The sequence below is a fragment of the Sapajus apella genome, unplaced genomic scaffold (assembly GCF_009761245.1).
Source record: "Sapajus apella isolate SASKATOON/1434 unplaced genomic scaffold, GSC_monkey_1.0 scaffold9, whole genome shotgun sequence".
NCBI classification, from domain to species: Eukaryota; Metazoa; Chordata; class Mammalia; order Primates; family Cebidae; genus Sapajus; species Sapajus apella.
Window position 1 is genome coordinate 42,929,842 of NW_022436949.1, and position 23,187 is coordinate 42,953,028.

Consider the following 23,187-nt stretch of genomic DNA (forward strand, 5'->3'; position numbering starts at 1 on the left):
GGATTTCACACAATAGCATTGTGCTCGACTCAGTATAATCACTATGTACATGTTTAACAAATAGATATCTCCCTTTATCCCCAATACTATGTGAGCTCCCCAGAAGCACTTGTCATGAGTAGCATTTGATGGAGGAAAGAGATGAGTTACACATTTTCCAGAAATTGACGTTTTTGCTGGAACACTGAATTTAGATAGGATTAAGCTGTGGAAGGGTGGTTATGCCCACAGGTCACTAGACAGCCCCCAAGGGCCCTCTGCTGGTCAGAAAAACCTGGGCAAATTGTCTCCAAGATTTGCCTGAGAAGAAAGGCTGCTGCGAGGATCTGGTCCAGACAGGAGATCCTGGAGCCACAGGGACTTCTGGGGTAAACATGGTTCTGAGAAACAAACAGAAAATGGCATTGAGATGTGCTAGATGCCTCAAGTTAGTAATGCTGAGGACATCAGTCAAGTAAGAAAATACAACATCAAATAAAAGAGGTTGAGTTGAATGAGTTTGAATAGAGGTGACAAACAAAGATCTGGAAGCTATGGTTGTTGACAGAAGAGAGTGAGGAAAGTCCTGATTGTGAGGAAGTACAGGCGGAAGCAGAGATGGACATGGTCTAATGAGAGGAAAAAACATTTTTACCTGGGCCAGGGTTTTCCCAACATAGAACCCCCAAGAACACCATATTAGTTGGATTTCTTTTTTTAAATAAAAGAGCCTCTGATAAAATTAATTCTCAGACACAGTGAACTAGAGACCCCATCTTGGAAATCTGCAACGCACATTCCCAGAATCAAGGCTCTGTCAGGTCCTTCAGTAAAAACAGATATTTAATCCGTGATTTCAACCATTTTCAAACTTACTCGGCCCTAGGTCCTTTTCTTTAGAAACATTTGAGATGAGTGCCCATATATCTCACTTTGGGGATCATGTGAAATACTGTGAGATTCTCGGGGTCCCATCTACACGTTGCTTAACTTTATATCATGAAGGTTTCAACTGAGACCAACACGTAGCAAGTCATATGATAAATCCTAATCAGATGAGTGAACAAGTGGATCTAGGTAGGGTGGTGATCCTAAAACAGATAGAAAGAGATGGAGAGGGAAACAGGAGCACTGAAAAGTCTTTCCTTTTCAGAGGAATGATATATTGTAGTAAACCAAAACCAGTTGTATTTAATTTTTAAAGTCAAGCTTGTCATCATGCTACAATAACACACATGCTATGCTTCATCTATTCCCTACATCCCCATACTCTCTCGAAGATGACCATGTCTTCGTAGGCAGCAGGCTCACATGCTCCCACTACTACAGAGACTCCTAGAACCTCACCACAATCTTTTGTGTAGGAACCCACCTGCTTCTTAATCATTGAAGAAGAAGTTACGTTATTCTCATTCCATTAAAGAGGAGGTTATTAAAGACCCTTTGATTCCATTAAACACTTTTTTTAGGGATCTAAGCTGTTCATCAAGTATCAAAGAAACATAAAATCCTGACTCTGCCATAGCACACGCTATTTGGTGACACAAAAGCGATACTCTCAAATGGTAGTTTTGACTTTTTTACTCTTTCCTGGTTTTTTAAAACTTGGCTTTCACGATCCTTGGAAGCCCCTTAGAAAATGCCACATTAGCTTTAATCCTTGGCCTTCTGTCTCAAACCCAATTTCCTACTTATCCTGTACCATATTTCAGTCATCCTAAATTTTGCTTAACAAATATTTATTGTCAGTCTCATATGTTAGATATTGGACAACCAACAATGAGTACCACGTAGACTATAGATTTTGACAAAAGGCAGTAAGTGCTACAGAAACAAAAGGAAAAGTATACCAAGTGAGGGTATGTCCTTCCATCCAATGACCACTGGACCCCTGTTCAGCCTGGCCCCTCAGCCAGAAGGTGGGCAGAAGGTTATGGATAGAAAAATCTTACTTTCAAGTATCCCAACAGGAGGGAGATCATGCCCCACCTGCAGCTTGGAGACCCACCTTTCAGGCCTGCAGATTCTTATCTGTTGGAAACACCACTTTCATAGAAGGAGGTGGAGAAGGGACTGAGAATACTCATCCTTTATTATAGGAGAAAGGGGAAATTCTAGTAAGTACAGTGACAGATGCACCGTGATCCCTCAGCCAGCCCGGGAGAAGAGCAGGGAGGAGCTGTGGTTTTATTGAAGACGAGTGACAGGGGAAATGTTCATTGCTGCTTCCTCTTTGTGCTTATATTTACAATTCACCATTTGGAGAGGGGAAGGATCCTGCACGGCAAGTTCCCCAGCCCATCAGCTGTGGGCAGATCAGTTGGCCCCTGCCTCAGGGTGTTCTTCCTTCTTTGGCTCACAGACATTAGCAATCCTCGAGAGCCATAAGCTTCACTCCTATCTCAGAGGCTTGGAGGATTTCACATGACCACAGCTTAATTGCCAGGTATGTTTTGTAACTTTTGATCTGATCTCTCTGCAACTTCAAATGCCCTTAGGCCTGAGGCAGGCGGCATGATGCTACCATCAAACCAGAAAAACAAGGAGACAGTTAACATTGGCCAACCTATTAGGACTTTGGCCTTAGTGCCATGGTTCCCAAACTGTGCTCTCAGGCACCCTAGAAAACTGTAGTGAACCAGCTCACTGGGGTTCCATGGGCTATCGTACATTTTCTAAGGAAATACAGCAATACTTAACATCTGTTAGACACTGTGCAACCTACTAGCTTAAGGTAATTCACAATTTCAATAGAATCATACTTCATTCCTTTTGATGGTAACATACATCTTTGCAAAGCTGGATTTTTAGCAGTTGTTAAGCTGATAAAACAAGTACCATGCAAGAAGCAATGTGGAACAAGAAATGTGAGTAGTGGTTTCAATATAATCTCAAGCTTTGAGGTAGGCATGCTTAATCCATTAAAAACTATTTTGGGTTGGCCGGGCGCGGTGGCTCACACCTGTAATCCCAGCACTTTGGGAGGCCGAGGCGGCAGATCACGAGGTCAAGAGATCGAGACCATCCTGGCCAACACGGTGAAACCCCATCTCTACTAAAATACAAAAATTAGCCAGGCTTGGCAACGTGCACCTGTAATCCCAGCTACTTAAGAGGCTCAGGCAGAAGAGCTGCTTGAACCCGGGGGCAGAGGTTGCAGTGAGCCGAGATGGCGCCACTGCACTCCGGCCTGGCGACAGAGTGAGACTCCGTCTCAAAAAAAAAAAAAAAAAAAAAAAAAAAACCAACTATTTCAAGTTAAGCATGGAAGAAAACTGTTTGGTTTTTTTGTTTTTTTTTTCAAATATTTTGTATTAACTTTCCATACAACTATTAACTTGTTAAAATACAAGCACCTACTAAGGTGTTTGGATGTAACTATTTAATAAATGGAACAATTAGGTATTATTTTTGGTGTAGGAGCACGTGAAAAAAATTATGGACTACCAAGAATGTCATGAAGCAAGAAAGTTTGCATATCTCTACTTTAGTTATCACTTTTTTGGCATACAGAAATCACTCTCACTAGGATTCGGAGCCCTAAGGATTATGATGATGTTGGTATGATAATAGTAGCAGGAAAAATAGTGACTGACAGACATTGAGCACTGCTGTGTACCATGTTCTATGCTAAGGGAATCTCAGACACTATTTCATTTACGTGCTTTATGCAATTTACTTCCTCCTATTTTCCTGAACCTAGAAAATGGAGCCCTACTTTTCCCCAGAGTCTTCTGCTTCTAGACCTACTGGAGAAAATTTAAAAACCAGTTGACATTTCTTGTGATAAACTCAATAAAAAAACACTATAACTTTTTTTCCTGAAAATTGTAAAACCAATTTTCTGTTCCCTGCTGCATTTTCAACCCACATGTTTAAAAAAAATATACCAATCTCTTTGAAAGTATGTAAATCTTCTCCAGAATCCTAAATAGAAATCAATCAACCAAAATTAATTCAGCCACTCCACGTTGGGCATTGTGGACAGCAGGAAAGTACTTTAATGCAGACTCTGTATCCTCAAAGGGGTTTATGATTTGGTTTATATGTGAAACAACTAGAAGAAAAAAAATTTTTAAGTACATACTAAAGGACAAAGTGAGGCAGGATAGGCTTGAAATTTTATGTTGAGAGAGAAATAAGCCCTAAGATTGAATAATCACAGACCTGGCCCATCAGCAACTTACCTTCCTGTCTCATCTCTCTCTTGCCATAAACAACTTTTTCTTCCTTTCTAGGGGCCAGGCCATCTCTTTCAACAAACTGAACACTTCTATCTGTTCTAAGACACTATCCTTTTCTATTCAAAGGGAGACTTTTTTCCTCAGGAAATCATCACGATTTTAAACATCATCAAAGATTAATTTTCTCCTTGACTATAAGCTTGCTAACTTTGGTATGCCCAATGAAGAAGATGATTTCACAACTGCGTTGTGCCTTTCAGCTTTGATTTATTGCTGCTTCTCCTTCTCCAGTCCAACTTTAAATTTGTGTGTGCATGCTTGCGTATGTGCGTGCATGTCTGGATATATATTACTACACATGTAGTGTATTTATACATACATATAGTATAATAAACATATACTGTACAACATGCATATTATATACATAATATACATAATATATAATGTATACATAATACATACATATTATAGAACATAATATACATATAAAATGTAATATATACACATATATGTGCTGTAGATAATATAATATACACATATATAATATGCATATAATACATTATAATACACATAGTATACAGTATATATAATAATTATACTTTATATATAGTATAGTATAATATATATACCAGATCCATTGTCTCTATGGCTTCTCTATCAATTTTTTTTGCTTAAGCCCTGTGACTGTCTTTATCACTTTATTACCAGTGCACTTTCAGGTTTATCCATTTAACCATTCAAAAGCTATTCAATAAGTGTCTGCTATTATGCAGTACATGTTCTAGGCACTTCGGATAAACTGACGAATAGGAAAGACATGGCTGGTTCTCTCAGATTCTAGCAAGGTACATAAACAAGTAAGACATGTTTACTACATACTGTTGACAATTGCTATGATGAATAAAATGTGAAGGTGCCATGGGAGTCATGGTGGTCAAAGAAGGCTTCCTGGAGGAAGTGATGTGTACGTTGAGTGTTGCTGGATGGAAAGATGTTAGAGGGATGTGAAAGGAATAGAAGATTTTTCATGAAGAAGGAATCCAGGATCTAAATTAGATTCTAAATTCACACCCCTGAGGGAGTAAAGTTAGTTTAGTAATACTGGAAGAAAAGGTAAGAAGGAAGCGACTTCAAGAGGAGGGTGAAAGAATATAGCTGGGAACTTGGCAGGGGACGTATCTGGAAGATAATTAGGACACATGGCGTGAGTTTATGCAGGTGATGGCAATATAACATTTGCATTTTTAAAAAGATTATTTTGGCTGAGGTGTGGTAAATGCAGTGAAAAGTGAGGGGCAGGATTGGAGGCAGAGAGGTAAGGAACAGGTAAAAGGTGGTGGGGTTTTTAATTAGGGGCACAGCAGTAAAGATGGAGAGAAGTGGACAGATTCTGGAGACAGGAATCTACAGGATGTGGGACCATTTGGTTGCTGGTGATGATAGAGAGTTAGGCATCAAAGATGGTGGCTCCACTTACTGAAGTGGGAAACAAGAGAAATGATGGTTTCACTCATTGAACTGGGAAATGATCAAATAAAAAAATGATTTTAGCTTGAGAAAAGGTAAAACTGAGTCACCTAAATGTGGTGACTAGAGGTCAAAAGAAAAAGATGGAATGATAGATCTCAAATTTATCAAACTGTATAAGACAAGTGACAACCTCTATTGGGCAAATTTAAAGGTGTTGCTTTTTATTTTCATTCCTCTGGCCACCTCCTTTATCTTGGACATGGTTGATTGTCTTCTTGCTACTTGTTCTGTTTGGTTTCTCAAGCATTGTGCTTTCTGCTTAGCATGTCATGACCTCAAGTAAAATAAAGCTTCTATTTAGAGTTCCTAGGAACTTATGTAGATATATAAAAATAAGGAAAGGAGAAGGAAGAGGAGAAGGTGAAAGAAGAGGAAGAGGAGAAAAAAGAAAAAAGATAAGTCAGCTTGGGTCTGTAGGACATTGTACCTGTCAATTCATTCATTTAACATGTATGTGTTATTGAGCACCTCCTCCCATGTGCCACAAACATACTAGATTAGATGTTGGAGAGACAATGGTGACTTCTGATGCCAACAACTTGGTTCAGAAGGTAGACCTTAAGTAAATAAATAAAATTAACCAAATTAATGTATAACCATCCCCTGTAATAAGCGCTATAAAGCGAACAACATCTATAAATAGATGCTCAAAGAATAGTCCATGTACAAGAGCCATCAGGGTCACCTGGTAGCTTGTTAGAAAAGCAGAATTTCAGTATCCACCCAAGAACTACGGAGATGGGATCTGCATTTTAACAATACCCCTGGGGGATTTGCATGAGCATTAACATTTGAGACACACTGCTCTAGAGTTCACAGGGCCATGAGAGAAAACAAGAGGCGGATCTGAACTCATCCAGTGGGTCAGGGAAGGGTTCCCTGAACAGACGGCCTCTGGCTAAGCTAGAGAAGTAGGCAGGGGCTAGATGGCACAGAGCTTCATGGGCCATGTTGAGGATTTTTATCTTTTTCCTAAGAGCAGCCTGAAGATAGTTAAAGGTTGCCTTAGTCAACTCAGGCTGCCATAGATTGGGTGGCTTATACAACAGAATTTTGTTTTCTCATAGTTCTGGAGGCTGAAAGTCCAATGTTAGAGTGCCAGCATGGTCAGGTTCTGGTGAGGTCTCTCTTTCTGGCCTGCAGAGAGCTGCTTTCTTGCTGTGTCTTCGCATGGTAGAGGGAGAGAGGGAGAGTTCTCTTTCTGATGTCTCAGAAGAACACAAATCCCGTTGTGAAGACTTCACCCTCATGACCTCATCTCATTTACCTCCCAAAGTTCCCATCTCCAAATACCATCATATCAAGAGTTAGGTCTCCCACATATAAATGTTAAGGGGACACAACTCAGTCCATAGCAAATGTTTTACACAAAGGAGTATGGAAAAAATAGCTTTTGTTTTTAAATTCCTGTTCTGGCTGAAGTATGATGAAAAAAGATTTGAAGGGATCAAGAATATATTCAGGAGACCAGCTAAGGGGCTATTTCAATCATCACAGTAAAAGACACCGATCGCTTGGGCAAAGCCATTGGTAGAGATGAAGCAAAGCGGAACATTTCTGAATATTTCGGTGTTAAACCTGAAAGACTTTGATAATGGATTTCAAATGGTGGTTGAAGAAGGAAGGTTAAGAATGACTGCCAGTTTTTTGGCTGGTGCAACTGGATGAATGTGATATCAGTCCTTGAGATAGGTATCGTGAAATCAGTAAGTTTGTACCTGGCATTTTGCTAAATGCAATGAACAATGCATTTAGAAATACCAGCAAGAATGGTTATCATTAGTGAGCATTTACTATGTGCCAGTCACTGCGTAGATGTTTTGTGTGCGTTATCTTAATTAATATATGACACAAGCCTTGCTTTCTGAGATGGAAAGATCAACTCAGGCAAGCTAACTACAGAAGACTACATTGTTAAGGGTTTCAAAGTGTCTGGTACAATAAACAATACAGAATGCTTTCACAGGAGAACATCAGAGAGGGTAATGCGGTCAGAGAAGACAAGACAGAGTCAAGGGAAAGGTGAGCTGAAGTCTAAAGATTGAGTAAGGCAGAAAGAAGCACAACTCCATCAGGAAGTTCACTTGGGAAAACAGTGGAGAAAAAGTTGAGCTGAAAGGGAGAGGTCAGATTATGACGGCCCTTGAAAGTCTATAATTCACATTTTATAGAGAGAGAGGTTTGAATGGGAAAGGAACATGACTTTACATGACTTAATAAAACCTGTCTGACAACAAAGGAGCTTGAAGATGAGGAGGTCTGAGTTCCAGACCCCGTCTTGTTAGCATTTGTGTTTTCCAGGTAATAGGTCAGATTTCTGGCCTACCTGGGAGGGAAAATCAGCAAGACTTAGATTCATCGGCTGAGAATAGGGGGATGTGTCAAAGATAACTAAAGTTTCGGGAATGAGATTCATGGAATGATAGTTTCAAAGATAGAATCAGAGGGAGATAAGGAAGAGGAGAATCATAAACCTGTGGTTACCCATTTACGTGCAGGAGATTAAGTATATTAATAATTAAAAATTGTTTTTACCTGTTTGACCACAGGGCTAATTTAAATTTCCAGAAATAGTACAGTAGAGGAAAGCCTGCAAGTTAGGATATTTGAGAGAATTACAGGGGGAGGATAACGAATAGAAGTACAAAAACTGAAAGGAGTAAAGCATAGTAGCTATTGAAGAAAGTAGCCTCGAAATTATATGAAACATTATGTTTTTAAGATCCAATGGCAAAATAAAAGTAAAGCATTCCATTTCATTCTGTTACTTCATTACAGATGCACTGAACAGTTGCTTATAAAAAATAGTGCCTTGGGTTCAACCTTTCAGATGAATAGGGGCTTTGTTCTGCCTTGGTCTAGTCATGTAATCATCATACTTTTATTTTTTTCTCAAAGTGTTATATTTAGGGGAAGAAAAATGTATGCTTATTGTGTTTGCTAAATACCATATGTTTTTGTGTTTTTGTTTTCAAAGCATGCAGAAATGCTGTTGACTGGGAAAGAAATAAATAACCCTTCCTAACCCTTCTCTTTTTCTGCTTTATCTCAGGAAACTCCAGCACCTCCTAGAACGTCTTTTGTGGAATGGCACTTCACCGGGGCCCTTGGATCACGTGCCACATGTATTCAACAGTAAACATCTTCCTATAATCCTTGCTTCATTAATGGCAATGTGAGCCAATGCACAGTGTTTATCAAATGGCATCTAAGATGGTTAAGGCACACCTAATCGTCTTGTGGGTGCCTGCCAAGAGTAGAAAAGGGTAGTGGATAGATATCAATTTTATTGTCCAGCATTCCCTAATTGACGTCCCGAGTGGTCTGAAAACTTAGACGAAAGATAAATGGGCCACAGTAATTAACCACTGCAATAGCAGATGTGATACAGGAAACCTGCGTGTGCCAGAGCTATAAGCATGTTTTGATTTTGAATAGGCACTTGGGTTAGCACATTCTTCCTCAATAATGGAAATCACATGTAAATGTTTTGTAAGGTATTAATTGCCATGGCAGACGTTGAATTATTTTTCCTTTAAAAAACATATACATACGCTTTGTCGGATAGTCTAAGGACTTCAGTTTCATGCACAACCTGGATTTCTTTGGAATCTGCGGAGTTTCACATTTTCCAAAGTGTTCACGGTGCAGCTCGTGGCTTCGAGCTGGCTCTCTTAAAGGGTGTTTTCTTGAGCTACCCCTCTCTCCGCTCTGCCAATTATGTGCCACTTTGTCTTGGTGCTATGATTGCTTTCTTCTGAGAGGGAAATTCCTCTTTCATCAGTATGGATGCACTGTTTTTACACACTGCAAGTGCTGTGTTACTGTGTCAGTCATCCTATTAGGGCCAGTTTCAGACGAGTAGGGCTGACGAGCTGGCTGGGGATTGGCTGGCTCCGGCTGGGAGGGATTTGTCGGAAGGAAGGGCCGCAGCTTACAGCAACAGAGTTTAGACTGTCTTTGCTTCATCATCTGAAGGTAAAATTTTCCAGATACGGCAGACGGCTTTCAGAGTACAATAAACAGGGAATGAGAACTATTTACATGCAAGTTTCTTCCTCATGATGCGGTGGAGAAGCCTCGGCCACTTGGTTCTGCCAGATGTTCCTGGGGTTACTGTAAATGGGAAGGACAGGCAGAGCTAAACAAGGTAGGAGAATCGCCCCCCCTTTTTTGAATGTTTAAAGAGTTTGCTGCAGTATGCTGCATTCCATGTGTGCTGCTTAGGGGAGCCAGGGAAACTGGATTCCACTAATTCAAATGGAATACTTGCGGGGGACCCTGGAGTTTTACGTAACATTTTGATTTGAGAAAAAGAAACGGCAAAGCTTGAATCTATGCCGCCTGTTTGGGGTGAGGCACCAAATCGAGTTTTTATTCAAAGAATCGATTCATTTATTATTATTTTTAAAACCATTTGAATTCTTCGGAGCAGTCTTATTTTCTTGCTATAAAAAACATTGTCATATCACCGTAGCTAGTTCCCAAATAGATAAAGTTTACATGGATCCTATTATTTGAAAACAGACTTGCAATTGAGGATTAAAAAAAAAATCATGATAAATACTCATCGATTGACTGTTTGGCCAAAAGTATGTGTCTGTTTATTAAAAATTAGGGACCTACCTAGCTCTACAAGGTTACAGCTTTAATTGAGTTTCAAAAGCACATTTTTAACAACCTAGCAAGAGGTAGCTTTCTGGCAAGTTTTCGATACTGTAGTTCAATGTTTACGTTTCTTTTCCTGGCATGTCTGAGCCTTTGTTTCCAGCTTAAAAGTGGAACCATTATATTCAAAAGTAAAGCTGGGTTAATAATGCTTACTGCAATTATCTGATCTTTATGCATTTTTAATGAGAACACACAGCCAGCAGAATAATTTAATGAGGGCAGGCTAGCTTTTAAAGCTGTGTTTTCACTATGCAGAACCATATCAACTTTCTCGCTGAGAAGCAGCAGTGAGAAATGATGGAGAAGATTTATTTTTAACACACTTGGCCCAGGAGAAGGAAAGGATATATTTGCTAAAGAATTCTTTCTGCCCTTTTCCGTTTTAAATTTCTGCCAGGCATGAGGAAACTGTGCTTTTTTGTTAGGCCTCGGAAGCATGTGTTTACAATAAATGTGTAACATTTTTAGAATAGTTAGCAAGCACTGAAGCGAAGAAAAATTCCGACTTGCCTAACCACCACCACCTTGAATGTTCAAGAAACATTACTGCCCCTTTAAAAGACAAAGGTTAAGTGGAAAGCTATTTGTTAATTGGGTAATGTGTGTGTTTTGGGGACAATAAGGGTTTTTTTATTTTTTTTTAAAGGCAGGGGGGAACATTCTTCTAATCTTTAAATAAGGGGAAGTTTCTTCAGCTATCCTACTTGTTTTGCAAGGAGCAGTAGAACTACTCATTTAAATAAGGGCAATGCCACGTAGATTCTTCTAGACCCACTGTTTTTACTTTCAAGGAGAAGTGCAGGACACTAGCCCAGAACTTCTGACGTCATCCCCCAACTATTTCTGCTGTGTGTTCTTTTATTCGAGCTTGTGGAGAGGAATATTTCTTTATGTCCTGGCCAGGAACATTCTAACTCGCTGTTGGCAGGACTTAAGTTATGTCTTCATATTTTCGCCTGTCTGTTGTAAACCGTAAACCAGTCCCCGTCATAAATAGGGCATCTTCTCGTACCTGCCTCATGTCGGGCTGGACAGCACAGGTTTTCTGCAGGGCTTTTGGCTGGGCTGGCAAAAAGCAGCAGGGAGCAGGGCACAGCTTTTTTTCTGGCCTGACTCTCCCTTGGTGCAGCCCAGCACTGCCACCTGGGCAGATGGTCCTCAGGGCCCTATTCCCAGTTGCCCCAGAGCCACTATTTAGGATCCAGGTTGTGCCATCAAGTTCAAGGCTGGTTGTGATGGTGGGAACAGCTGCTTTCATAGAAAAATCATCACGTCCTAGCGCAGATGGCCCCAAGCAGGGAAAGTACAATAACGCAGCCTGCGAATCCATGTCACAGGTGGCAACCTTGGTCACAGAGATCAGGGGAAAGGGTAACGTTTATGAAGGAGCCTTTTAAAAAAGATTGTGATTAGAGCACATTGGAGTTCTTAGGAGTTCCTAAAGCTAGTTTGTGTCTCCTCTGACTACTCATGTAGTTTTGAGCAAGTGCCTACCTTAATTTTTCTATCTCTTAATAGCATTGAATCATACTTGCTACACTTTCCCTCATCATTTAGCATTTTGAGACCTTGACCTTTTACAAACAAAAAAAAGAGAGAGAGAAAGTTGTTTGTCTCTTGGCACACTGAGCTATTTAAAGTACAAAGGGATGAAACCACGGTATTAAGAAACTTGGCAAATGCCTTAGGGTATTAAGATACATAGTCATATACACAAAACCCTTCATTATACTCTGCGTTCATGTAAATTTTCTAGGGATATTTATTCTTAGGTCATCAAATGAAATTTCCAAGGAAATCAAAGCATTGTTGTTTGCATTTTCTCCATCGATCTAGTCTAATATGCTAGAAGCTCTGCAAAGCACACCATTCTGGCCACAGGCCTTGTAGTGCCCAAAACATTTAGTGCTGTTTTCCTTTGACTTTTGTGTTGAATTTGTGAAAGTGGAGTCAATAAGAGAAAATACAAGAGAGAAGGAGAAAAATATGCTTGTGAAATATACTGATTAGGTAGCTTTACTGGTTAACAGCCTGCCTTCTCTCTGCTAGTTGTTTTAATTTGCTGTTGCTATGGTGAAAACAAATCAATATCACATGGCTACCAGCCAGTCCCGCGCTCAGGGAGCGCCACAGAAATTCAAGATCAGGTACTCAAGATTCCAAGCAAGAATTGGGAAAAGAGGATTTAGATGTTGAGCTTGAGAGAATTCCTTATAGTAGAATAAGTAGGTTCAATCTCGTATGCATTTTCTCTTCCTTTCTTCCTATACTTCCCTACTGATAACAAGAAAAAGATGAAAAGGAAAGCATACTGATTTGTTTACATTTTCAAAATGACAAAACACATTATCAGCATAGGAGTAGGTTGGCAACATTGCAAGGGGTGAAGGATTCTGATTCAGGAAAAGGTGGCATAACTACAAGACATGTTGGTTGTTGAAATCAGAGTTTAGGGGCCCTTACCATCCTCAGGTACAGCTGCATGTCAGAGCTGGCTGGGTCATGCCAAGCAGAGAAACCTGGCAACTCTAGGGGACAGGTGGGCAATAGAGATTGGGGGGGGGGGTATAGAAAGGTAGGGAGGTGTGGGTATAAAAATCAGCAAGTGAGAAAGCCCAGAGAGAGCTGTAGGTCAACAGTCAGGCCGGACGAGCACAGAACCCTGGGGCATGTCAGAACAGAAGAAAGGACAGTTTGCCCTGTTCACAAAATCTGCTCAAGACCCAGGCTAAAGGCCTAGCTAGGAAAAAAAAGGCAGGAAATGACTGCAAAGGAAGTAAAGATGTCCTGGGCCCAGGCATCCTTTCTGGAATGGTCGGTTGAACTAGATGGGCATGGATCCCCACTGCTGTGGAGAGCAAAGAGCTTTATATTTTAATGATTATGTTTCTGTTGGAAAAATAAGGCAGGAAGACTTAGCTGGGCTTTGTAACTTAGTTAATATACTATTTTTTTTCCTCCAGGTTTATACTCTGCTCAGTTTTTTTTTTTTTTTTTTTTTTTTAATGCGCACAAACTATTTGTTGCAGTCGTGATAATATTCGTAGTAAGGAGCCAAAGGTGCTGTGTGGCTGGATCTGCATCAGGCCCGGGCCTCCAGCTGCACAGCTCTAAATGCACAGTTTGTTTATGGAGACTAGTCCTGGCCTCCTCTGCTGAGAGTAAAAACAGGTGTGAAAGGTAAGGCCTGAGGGTTTCTTTTGTAAACCCGAGCTCTAAGCCTGGTGGATAAGTTCTGGGCTTGCTGCTCTCCATACAACAGAAATGCTGGGTCATAAAAATGGACTCAATCATTTACCTTAGTGTTTTGACAAAGAATGCATTGTCTGAATTGTCCTAGGTAGTATATTCCATCAATCAGTCAACAAGTGTTTATTAAACACCTCTGAGGTCCCCTGGCTTTTGCTATTCGGTGAGAAACCCAACTCAGTAACCTAATACCTGCCTTTGTGTGTGTGTACAAAAACAAATGATGCGAAATTGTTAAGTTTCAAAAACTTGCATGACTTTATTGGCTAATATTAATTTAGCATTGTTAACAGATTAATTTTAGGCTTGGGACAGTTTTGGTGATTGTGAGGAGAACAAGAGATGGAGTTTTGAGTTTTAGATATCTATATGCATGTACTTCCTTTACCTCTGTTATATTTCTCAGATAAATACTGTTTAAATAACATACAAAGATGTCAGATGAGCAATAGATAGATAAGAATGGTGCAAAAAAATTCAAAACATAAAGCTACTGAGAGCAATTTCTGAGTCTCGGCACACTGAGTTTTGGCCCCAAATTGCCTGGGGGAAATGGACACATTATCTAAAAATCTGTAAACGCCAGCCAACAGCAGGAAGTCTTAGACCCCTGGCCCACATTTCTGAGCTGCGGGGTGTGGGGGTACGCCCCCATGCCTTTATCACACTGTCTCCATCTCTAGCAAGGAAACCTGTTTATGGATTGCAGAATTTCACTTCCCCCTTTTTTCTTAAAAGCAGAGTTAATTTAAAAAAAAAAAATCCATGTACTTTTTGAACACTAAGTTTTGGGTTGGTTTGTTTGTTTTAGCTTAACATCGGTTAGTTGTATCCTCTGGGCACGGACAAGCTTCGAGGTTCAGGAACGCAGCGTTGGGGAGAGCTGAGAAAGGAGGCTGAGGATGTAGTCACGTTTACAGAACTCTTTTGAGGCACGGGTCTTGGCAGACAGATGGGCAGGTCCAAGGTTTATGGGCATTCGCTGCGAGCTGCTTGCAGTAGAAGAGCTCCAGGGGATACACGACCTCAGAGGGAAAAGGGAGGAGTCAAGAACACTGAAAATGCTGCTGCCGTTTGTAATCCACAATAGCGAGGAAACAAGATATGGACAAATGAGATAAGGATGGTTAAGCACGCAAGGAGAATTAACATATGTGTAGTTTCTTACACTTTACAAAGGGCGTTCACAGGCATTATCTCAATTAGCAGTTCAAACAGAGAGTTAAAAAGGGAGTCTAAACTTAGAGCACTCTGGCAGGGGTGTGCTGGGAAGGCTGCTGGAGGAGATGCATTATAAACTGGATTTTTAAAACTTGGATTTATTGATTTTTTTTCAGCGGCTAATTGACATGAATTTTGAAGCACTGGAAAAACTTAAAAGTGTCCCTGGGGGTACAGATGCGTGTCCCCAAATGCCTTCACGGACAGTGTGTGCATTTAGACTAGACTTTGGGACCATCGGCAGCCTAGATACCAAGGCAGAGCAGGAAGAGAGGTTGATTCGCTTTGCTGTCTCAGCTCTGACTGCTGTCCATTCAGGCACAAAGCCTTGTGCTGGCTCTACACCCCAACCTGGTCATACAGCAGTAAGGGTCACACAGCAGTAAGGTGCTTCTAGAACAGAAAATTCATGTATGATTATGAATGGTCTGCAGGCCTGGGAAAAGCCGAAGTTTACAGGGAGACCAAAATTCAAAGTATTCAATTTTTCCATAAAAGCATCTCGCTGAGTTCCCCTAAGCTTGCTACAAGGGGGGGAAATAAATGGTATGTGTTAGGAACTGACTGCTTTACACACATATCTTATATAATCTGAACCTAAGAAGAGCAGGAGAGCCCCACAAAGTTAATGCTATCCCTAGTTTGCCAGTAGAAGAGAGGCTCTTAAAGGCTCAGTTATACAGCAGTGATCCCACAGCTAGTATTTGGCTGAGCAAATATTTAAACTCAGGCCCATAAGACCCCCAAGCTGTATAGATAGGTGAAATTATGGTTTTCACCTGAACAAATAAAATTGAGAACATAAAAATAATTCATTTGCAGAAAAAAAGCTCAAGGTGGAGGTAGGAGATTATTTTAAAACTCTCAGATGCACTTTATATAGTTTACATTATACTATACAAATACTGAGTATATTAGTGATAGTAACATCTTACATGTATATATGTTTGTTTTTATCTTTATTTATATCTCTTTATTTTATTATTATTATTTTTTGAGACGGAGTCTTACTCTGTTGCCCAAGCTGGAGTGCAGTGGCTCACTGCAACCTCCGCCTCCCAGGTTCGAGAGATTCTCCTGCCTTAGCTTCGATGTAGCTAGGATTACAGGCGTGTGACACCACACCTGGCTAATTTTTGTATTTTTAGTAGAGACAGGGTTTCACCTTGTTGGCCAGGCTGGTCTCGAACTCCTGACCTCAGGTGATCCACCCGCCTCAGCTTCCCAAAGTGCTGGGATTACAGGTGTGAGCCACCCTTTTCGGCCTATTATCACTTTTAATGGTCACATTTTGCCCTGTTTTACAGATTCAATGAAAACTCAAATTGAGTAAGGTTAAGCAATGTGCTAAACGTCCCATTAGCCAAAAAAGTAAAAAAAGTAGTCCTCAAACCTCTGGGAATCCATGCATGTTATATTTAATGAGATAAATGAAATTAAGCTTCAGTCTGACTTGGAATTTTCTTGTAATGGATGTTGCATAATTGAGTAGAGGCCCAACCCAAGCAATTTTGTGAAGACAGTCATATTTTAAATTAAGATATTGAATTATTCTAAAACTCCATAAATTTCTGGCATCCTAGATGCAAGCTTCAATTAATCAAACTTAAAGTATTGATGAAATATATATTGTATAAATGATTTACTACATATAATTTTAAATGTTCTGAGAGTTCAGGAAAGTGGAGCTCGGTTTGGGTAGGAGTAAGAGGTAAGATGCTTCCGGAAGGAAGAGCGGCCTCCTCTGGCTCTGAATGGATGTATTTCGTCTGGATCCATGCCTCTAATGTGCTGTCTATACCCCAGGCCGAGGGCAAGATTATTCACTTGTCAAAAACAATAGGTGAACTTACATCTTGTATATTATTTAGCTTATTCTTTAAAAACGTCAGTTTTCATGGATGTTTGATAATGTGTATAACATATTAGTATTGTTATGCAAGTGTAATATTTATAAAATAACCGTCCTTCATAGTTGTTTCTGATCTGAAAAAATTCTGGTAAGAATGTATGATCAAAAATGTTTGGAGAGGCCAGCGGTCAAAATCTCGGGAAGGACGAACAGCATGATGTGGTGCAGGGGCCCGGGAGGAACCTTGACTTTGGAGATGGGGATGAAGTGTTAGGGAGCAATGGGGAATAAAGTTAGTTGGAGAGGGTGGAGTCAGGATATGAATGAGCTGGAGGGCCCTGTGGAGGAGTTTACTTTCATTACCTATGACATCACATCTTATGCTTTATAAAGATTCAGTTGGGACTTGTAAGACAGCGGTAGAGGCCAGAACATTTGTAACTAGTGATGTCACCGGCCAGAAAACTTTTGCGATATTCCAGGCACAAAGTGGAAAAGGGTTGCGCTGGCATGAGAAATGGAGGAGGAAGGGGAAATCCAAAAGGCAGTTTGAAGGAAAAATAATAGAAGTTAGTGAGAGCTTAGAAGAGCCAAACTGACATTAGAATGTCTAGGAGGAGTAATATGAATGCTATCCTGATAGAAAGGGGAGTGGCTGTAGAAAGGACCAATAAATGGGCATAGGGTGGAAGCGGCGTAGGCGATGATGAGTTTTTAGACTTGAGAATGGTGTTTTTAGCTAGTGATGGAACATCCAAGTGGAGATGTCTCCTAAACACTTGACGGCGTGGGAATGGAGAATAGCCTGGACAACAGGCTACAAATATAAGCTGGAAACGCACCTGCGTTGAAGCCGCAGTTGAAGCCATTGGTGCTCACACCTCGTAAAAGAAGGCAGCATGAACAGAGATGAGCAATAACCAGATGAGTCTTGGGGAACACAGCAAGGGCCCAAAAGAGAATAAGAGCTGGCGAAGAATCAGAAAAATACCCACAAAGGAGAAAAATCATTTTTAAAAAATGAATGGCCAATACTATTAAGCACCACAGCCTAGTCTCCAGGATTCCACGAGAAAACAGTGTAGTCTCCTGGGTTGTACAATTCTCCTGCACATAGTTTTTCCTCTCTGGCAAGAGTTTCTGGCAGTGGTCCTTTTGAAGGCAAATACTGGTTCAGGGTCTTGTTTAGAGCCACCGAATATTGGATGGTTAAGGGAAGCTTCATAGCTGTATTTCTCATACATGCAGTTGACTTTTTAAAAGTTGATCCTCACTATTAAGCAGAGAGAGTATTTACAACCAATAATTATCAATACTTCTGCCCCTGTCTCTCAAAATATATATATATATTTTGGGTATGTTACTAGTTTGAACAGTAATTCCAGAGTGGTTGGAGGTATCACTTGACACTGGTTATCCTGTTCTCAAAGACCCTGGGAATTCATTTATTTCTGGTTCTAGCAGTTCTCAATTGAACCCAGCCATAAGGACTTCTCTGAAGAAAATAGCCTTTCATGAGGAAGTACTTGAGGTATGCAAATGGATTGATGCCCTCACACCGGACACCTACCATGAGTAACCAGAAAGCATTTCTCAAACACTCATGTGCCTGCAAATCACCTGGGGATCTTATTAAAAATGTAGACGCTGATTCAGTAGGGCTGGGGTGAGGTCAAGATTCTGCATTTGTAACAGGCTCCAGGTGATGAAGCTGGTGTTCACCCAGGAGGCTTCAGACTACAATGTCTGCTTTGTAAACGGCAGCAAATCACTGCCACAGTGAGAGTGGCAGTAGATCACTGGGTCCGGGATGGATCCTTGGAGGATCTTTTGTAGGTCTGGAGACTGGGAGCTACATCCGCTACACAGGGGGCCTTTCCAGGCTGCTCAGCCTCAGGGTGAAGCTGAGGTTGAACTGCTATATCCCACCAGCCTTGCACCAATGAGTCTGGGGCTGAAGGCATGAAGGCAGGGCCTTCAGCAGCTGCAAGCAGTTCTGTAGCTACACACAGCCTGTCTCTGGATACCTCCCCATTCCCAAGATGTCTGTCATCTCTGCGGACACAGACTCTCACAAGTTCCCCAAGAGATTTGGTTACTGCCTCCAGGGAAAGCTGGTGTGTTTGTTTATCTGTCTGCTCCAGAGTGCGTTGTTTTTATCCTAAGGAATATATGCATTATAAATCAGCCATAGATTCCTTTTCTTCTAGATGGTGGTCAGAACTGGAGCCTGGAAGTCTGCTGTGCCTACTTGAGTCCTCACACCCTTGGTGAATTAGGTTCAGGAGCTCTGACACACTCAATCATGCCCTAAGATGTAAATAATGCCATTTTCTCCTCCTTCTCTCCAAAGAATATGAAGGATAGAGAGGAAAGGTTATATGCCATTAGCATTGCATTTGTTTAAAAATGCTAGTTTTAAAGTCTTGTAATAGAAATGAAGACATTATGAGGAGAGACAGCTGTCTAATGAAGTAGCTTAAGTGGAATGTCCAGGCCTGACTGTAGTCTCATACCTTGTTATAGGTCTTACATCTCATGCCTCTGTCTGTCCTCCCTCTTTTCAGATGCCTTGTTTTCCTGTGTGTCCCACATGTGGCCCCCTCTTTCCTTGAACCAGGAGTCAAGCTAAACTGATTTAGAGGAAATCTTCCCTACCCAGATGCACATTTAGTCCACACACAGATGGCCAATATTTTTATTCATTTTTAATTTACCAATAACCTTTTAGGAGTGAAACAGAACTAATGTTTATCAAATTTATTGAGCACTTACTATATGAAAAGCCCTCTGCTGAGAACTTTATGTATATCAACTCAGTGAAACCTTTCATGAAGAAAATGAAGCTTAGAGAGACCAAGTTACTTGCCAAGGTCATAGAATAAGAGGCCAAACTCAAGTTGGTAGGATGGAAACACGCAGCCCTTGTCCACCAGCACTTACTTGGGGGTGGCAGCAAAAAGGGTTTTCTTCAGAAAAACTTCCCTGATGGTTGTAAGTACTGTTGGTGGAGCTCACTAAATAGCTAAATAGAACATAAACAAGCAATTACTGGCATACTGTGCAGGAATGAGTTCAGTTTTAGCCAGGAGTCCCTCCTCACAAAGGGACTTGGTATAGTGCCAAGGATAGCTAGGGCATCATCTCCACTATTTTCTGTGATCGTTTGTTGGTCTTTTTCTTACTCTTGACTCTGTGTGTGTGTGTGTGTGTGTGTGTGTGTGTGTGTGTGTGTGCGTGCACATACATTGAATAAACTTAAACAATTTGATGGATCTCAACTTTTAGACACCTTAAATAGATGCCATAGGTAAAATCTCATTATCAACTGTAAGACCTATTCCAAAGTGAAATGTTTTGTGCTCTTGCGACTTTGTTGCCCTCTATGAGAATTCTTGGAGATCCCTTTTCTTCTTTGACTTCCCTTTCTGGGCAGTGCCGCTTTTGTTTGTTTGTTCTGATGCTGTCACCTCGGGCTCTGTTTTTGTAGTGCTCTGCCTACTCCTGCGCTAACCCATGGTCTCTTTTCTCATGTCCTGTTCTCTCTTCCAAGTCTGTACCCAGCGCCCCTACTAAATGGCACACACAGTCACCTCGTATTTCTGGGGTTCTAGTCACACCTGACTCTTAACTGGTGGAAGGGACTATTTATTTTCCCCCTTTAGGAAACCAATCATTTGAAAGTATCAGCTAAAGTATCAGCTTCCTGGCAGCCACCACAAAGACCATCCCCTAAGGAAACAAAACAAGCCCTATCTCTTGAGTTTCCCTGTTTCTTTTCTTTAAAGTTCCCTGGTGCAAGTAGGCTGCAATTAAGAGGCAGGATCAAAGGGACTGGCTGCCTCTGGGGCTGCTGGGACCAGCAGAGCGCTTTGGTCCTTTTAACTACTTACTTCCCACAATGTGTGCTACTCCAACCCTGTCTTTGTTCTCCCGGGTACTCAGGTACCAGCATGCTGTGGGAAGACACATCAGTCAATGGAAAAACTTTCTCACATTACACAGGATTCTGACAGCCCTACCATGCCACTCCTCAGAGATCTACCCAACTGACAAAAAACACAAATATAAGGTGGAAATTAGAAGGAAATCCCAAGTGGGAAGGCATCCAAGGGATTATCTAGCACAGTTCCTGCCTACCTCTTCCCCAGCCCTGACAAGCTGCTTCCAGCTATTGTGTATCTTCCTTTATTGACCGGACAATCACGACCCCATAGTGCATACAAGCCATAACATTTGGTTAGAAAATTCTTCCTCGTGCTGAGATGAAATGGGACTGTGTAACCTGCACTCTTCACCCTTTTCAGGCCTTTGGGGTAACCCTGAGCAATCAAGTGTGTCTTTAGGAGGCAAGCCCCATCATATAGTTGAAGATTTTAGAATTCCTCTGACAGGACCAGCATGGCACCTCCCTAATTCGGGATAAATACCTTTATTTATGCAACCCCAGACACTGAGCTGCTCTGGCCATGATGACCCTTTGTTGACTCACATTGAACCTTGAACCACCTATGATAAGAGAAAGAGGTGGAGCTCTTCAGCTTCCCTCAGCTCTGTTCAGGCCTGAGCACAGCAGGGAGAAAGTGAATGGATGAAGGCAGATGACCTTCCACAACTGTAGGATGGGATGCTTTCGAATTGTTTTCAGTCCCAACCACAGGTAACAGCCACCTCCAGAAATCCCTGGCAATGTATGGGACACTGGCTTGCAAAATTACCCAAAAGGACAATAATAGATAGATTGATTGAGATTTAAATAAACATTCATGCAGAGATAGATAGAAAGATTGAGGTAGATCTTCATATCAACCATTTGAATAATGCTCTCAGGCAGTGTTTAGAGATAAGGTGTACGTGTTTGGTTTTCTTTCGTCCTCTATGTTTTTTGGCTCAATGATCACTTTAGCAGTAGCACTCAGTCCTCCTGAGTTCCTCTCGGGCTCTCAGCAGCTTAGAGACACACTCCGCCATCAGTAGGTGCCAAGGTCACTGGAGGAACTAATTAATCCCAGCTCCAGTCAGCAGCAGGCTGCACTAACCTGCCCTCCTTCCTTGGAGAAGGAGAAACCAGGAAGGATTTTCTCCTTCAGTTCCACCCAGGCCTACTTAGGGACATGCAGAGCAAACAAAGGAAGAGTGACAAGGGATGTTGAACTATTTCTCTACGAGGTGGCCACGTTTTCACCTAGAAAAAGCCCAGAGCTTGATCTGAAGCTTTCAGACTTGAGTTGATATTTAACCTCGAGATCCCCAGGCCTCTAGTCTATCACAAACTCTGACTTATTTTTTTCTTCTCTACTAGTATTAGTTTTATTAATGCCCTATAAACCCAGTATGTTTGCCAGGCTAAAAAAAAAATTTGCCTTTTTAATAAAAACTGCCAGTTTTCTAGCTGACCACTCAAAAGCATGAGTTTCCCCCCTCAGGGTGAAATGTGTGTTGTATAACCCAGACCTTGTTAAATAATTGATCAGAAAATGTAACTGAGAGGAGTGATTATTTTTGGAAACAGACGAGCAATAACCCAAGATACAAAGTTAGAGAACATTACTGTTTAAAACCTTGTAGATACCGGAATTCTTGTGAGTCCCCTTATCCAGGTACATGTTGGGTCTTGAGTTAATTGCTCTGCGGCTGTGGATTTTTATTTGATGTTCTGATCTCTTCCTTCCAGTTTGATAAATCAGCGTAGAAGGTGGAGGGAAAAAAATGCCGGCGTGGCCTGTGTGCTCTGTCTGGTCAACAGAATGAAGTCCTGCTCTGGGATCAGTCAGTGCTGTTGTCCGAACCCTCTGTGGCTCCTTCCCCGCTAGGCCCCAGAGCTGCAGAGGCACGAGGGGCATCGGCTTGGGAGCAAGGTTCCCGTTACAGTTTGGGAGAACCCGGCAAATCCTGGAGTTAGGTTTCTGACGCTCCCCATCTTGCTCCCTGGTTAAAAACAGAAAAAAAAAAAAAAAAAAAATCAAAACCATATGTTCAATACACTATCAGCCTTCTAGTGAACATGTTGCCATTAGATAATAACTGTCTACCTATCTGCAAATGTGAAGGTGATGGGTGTTGGAGCTGACCTTCCCTGGTCGAGGCTGGGAAGGGTGGAGAAGGGCGCTTGTGTTTGTCTCCTTGCTCAAAATGGCATGTCGCTGGAAGCCTTCCAGCTCCTAATGGTGGAGACAGAGCAAGGACTGCATTTACCGACTTATTTCCCTCTTTCTTTCACGTATTCCTTCTTCCTCTCACATTTTCAGGACTGAAAATTAGAAACACTTTTCTCCTACACACAAAATTACTCCCTCACACACACTTTATTTTCCCCCTGCTTTAAAATGACAGTTGCTGCCAGGAAAGGTTTCTCTCAGAAGAACACAGGCTGCCCTGGCCGGAAAGAAGGGGTCACTTTAACATACAGCCAGCTAGCTAGTCCTGGGGGAGTGCTTCCCCGTGGGGATGGGTGGTGTCCAAAAGGATGGAGGGGTGCTCCTGGGCTCTGCTAATATTTTA

General features: G+C 41.4%; 1 protein-coding gene across 8 annotated transcripts in view; it reads left to right on the top strand.

Annotated features, from left to right (window-relative positions):
• Positions 1-9,591: 9,591 nt before the first annotated feature.
• The window catches only part of MBNL2 (muscleblind like splicing regulator 2), a 172,524-nt gene continuing 158,928 nt past the window's right edge, over positions 9,592-23,187 (top strand). For 3 of the 8 annotated variants that reach the window (XM_032277506.1, XM_032277509.1, XM_032277512.1), the window contains exon 1: positions 9,593-9,843. The gene's annotated coding sequence lies outside the window, so the exon portion shown is untranslated. Of the gene's footprint in view, positions 9,844-23,187 lie in introns of all 8 variants that reach the window. The other 5 variants (XM_032277508.1, XM_032277511.1, XM_032277514.1 and 2 more) reach the window with 3 other exon arrangements.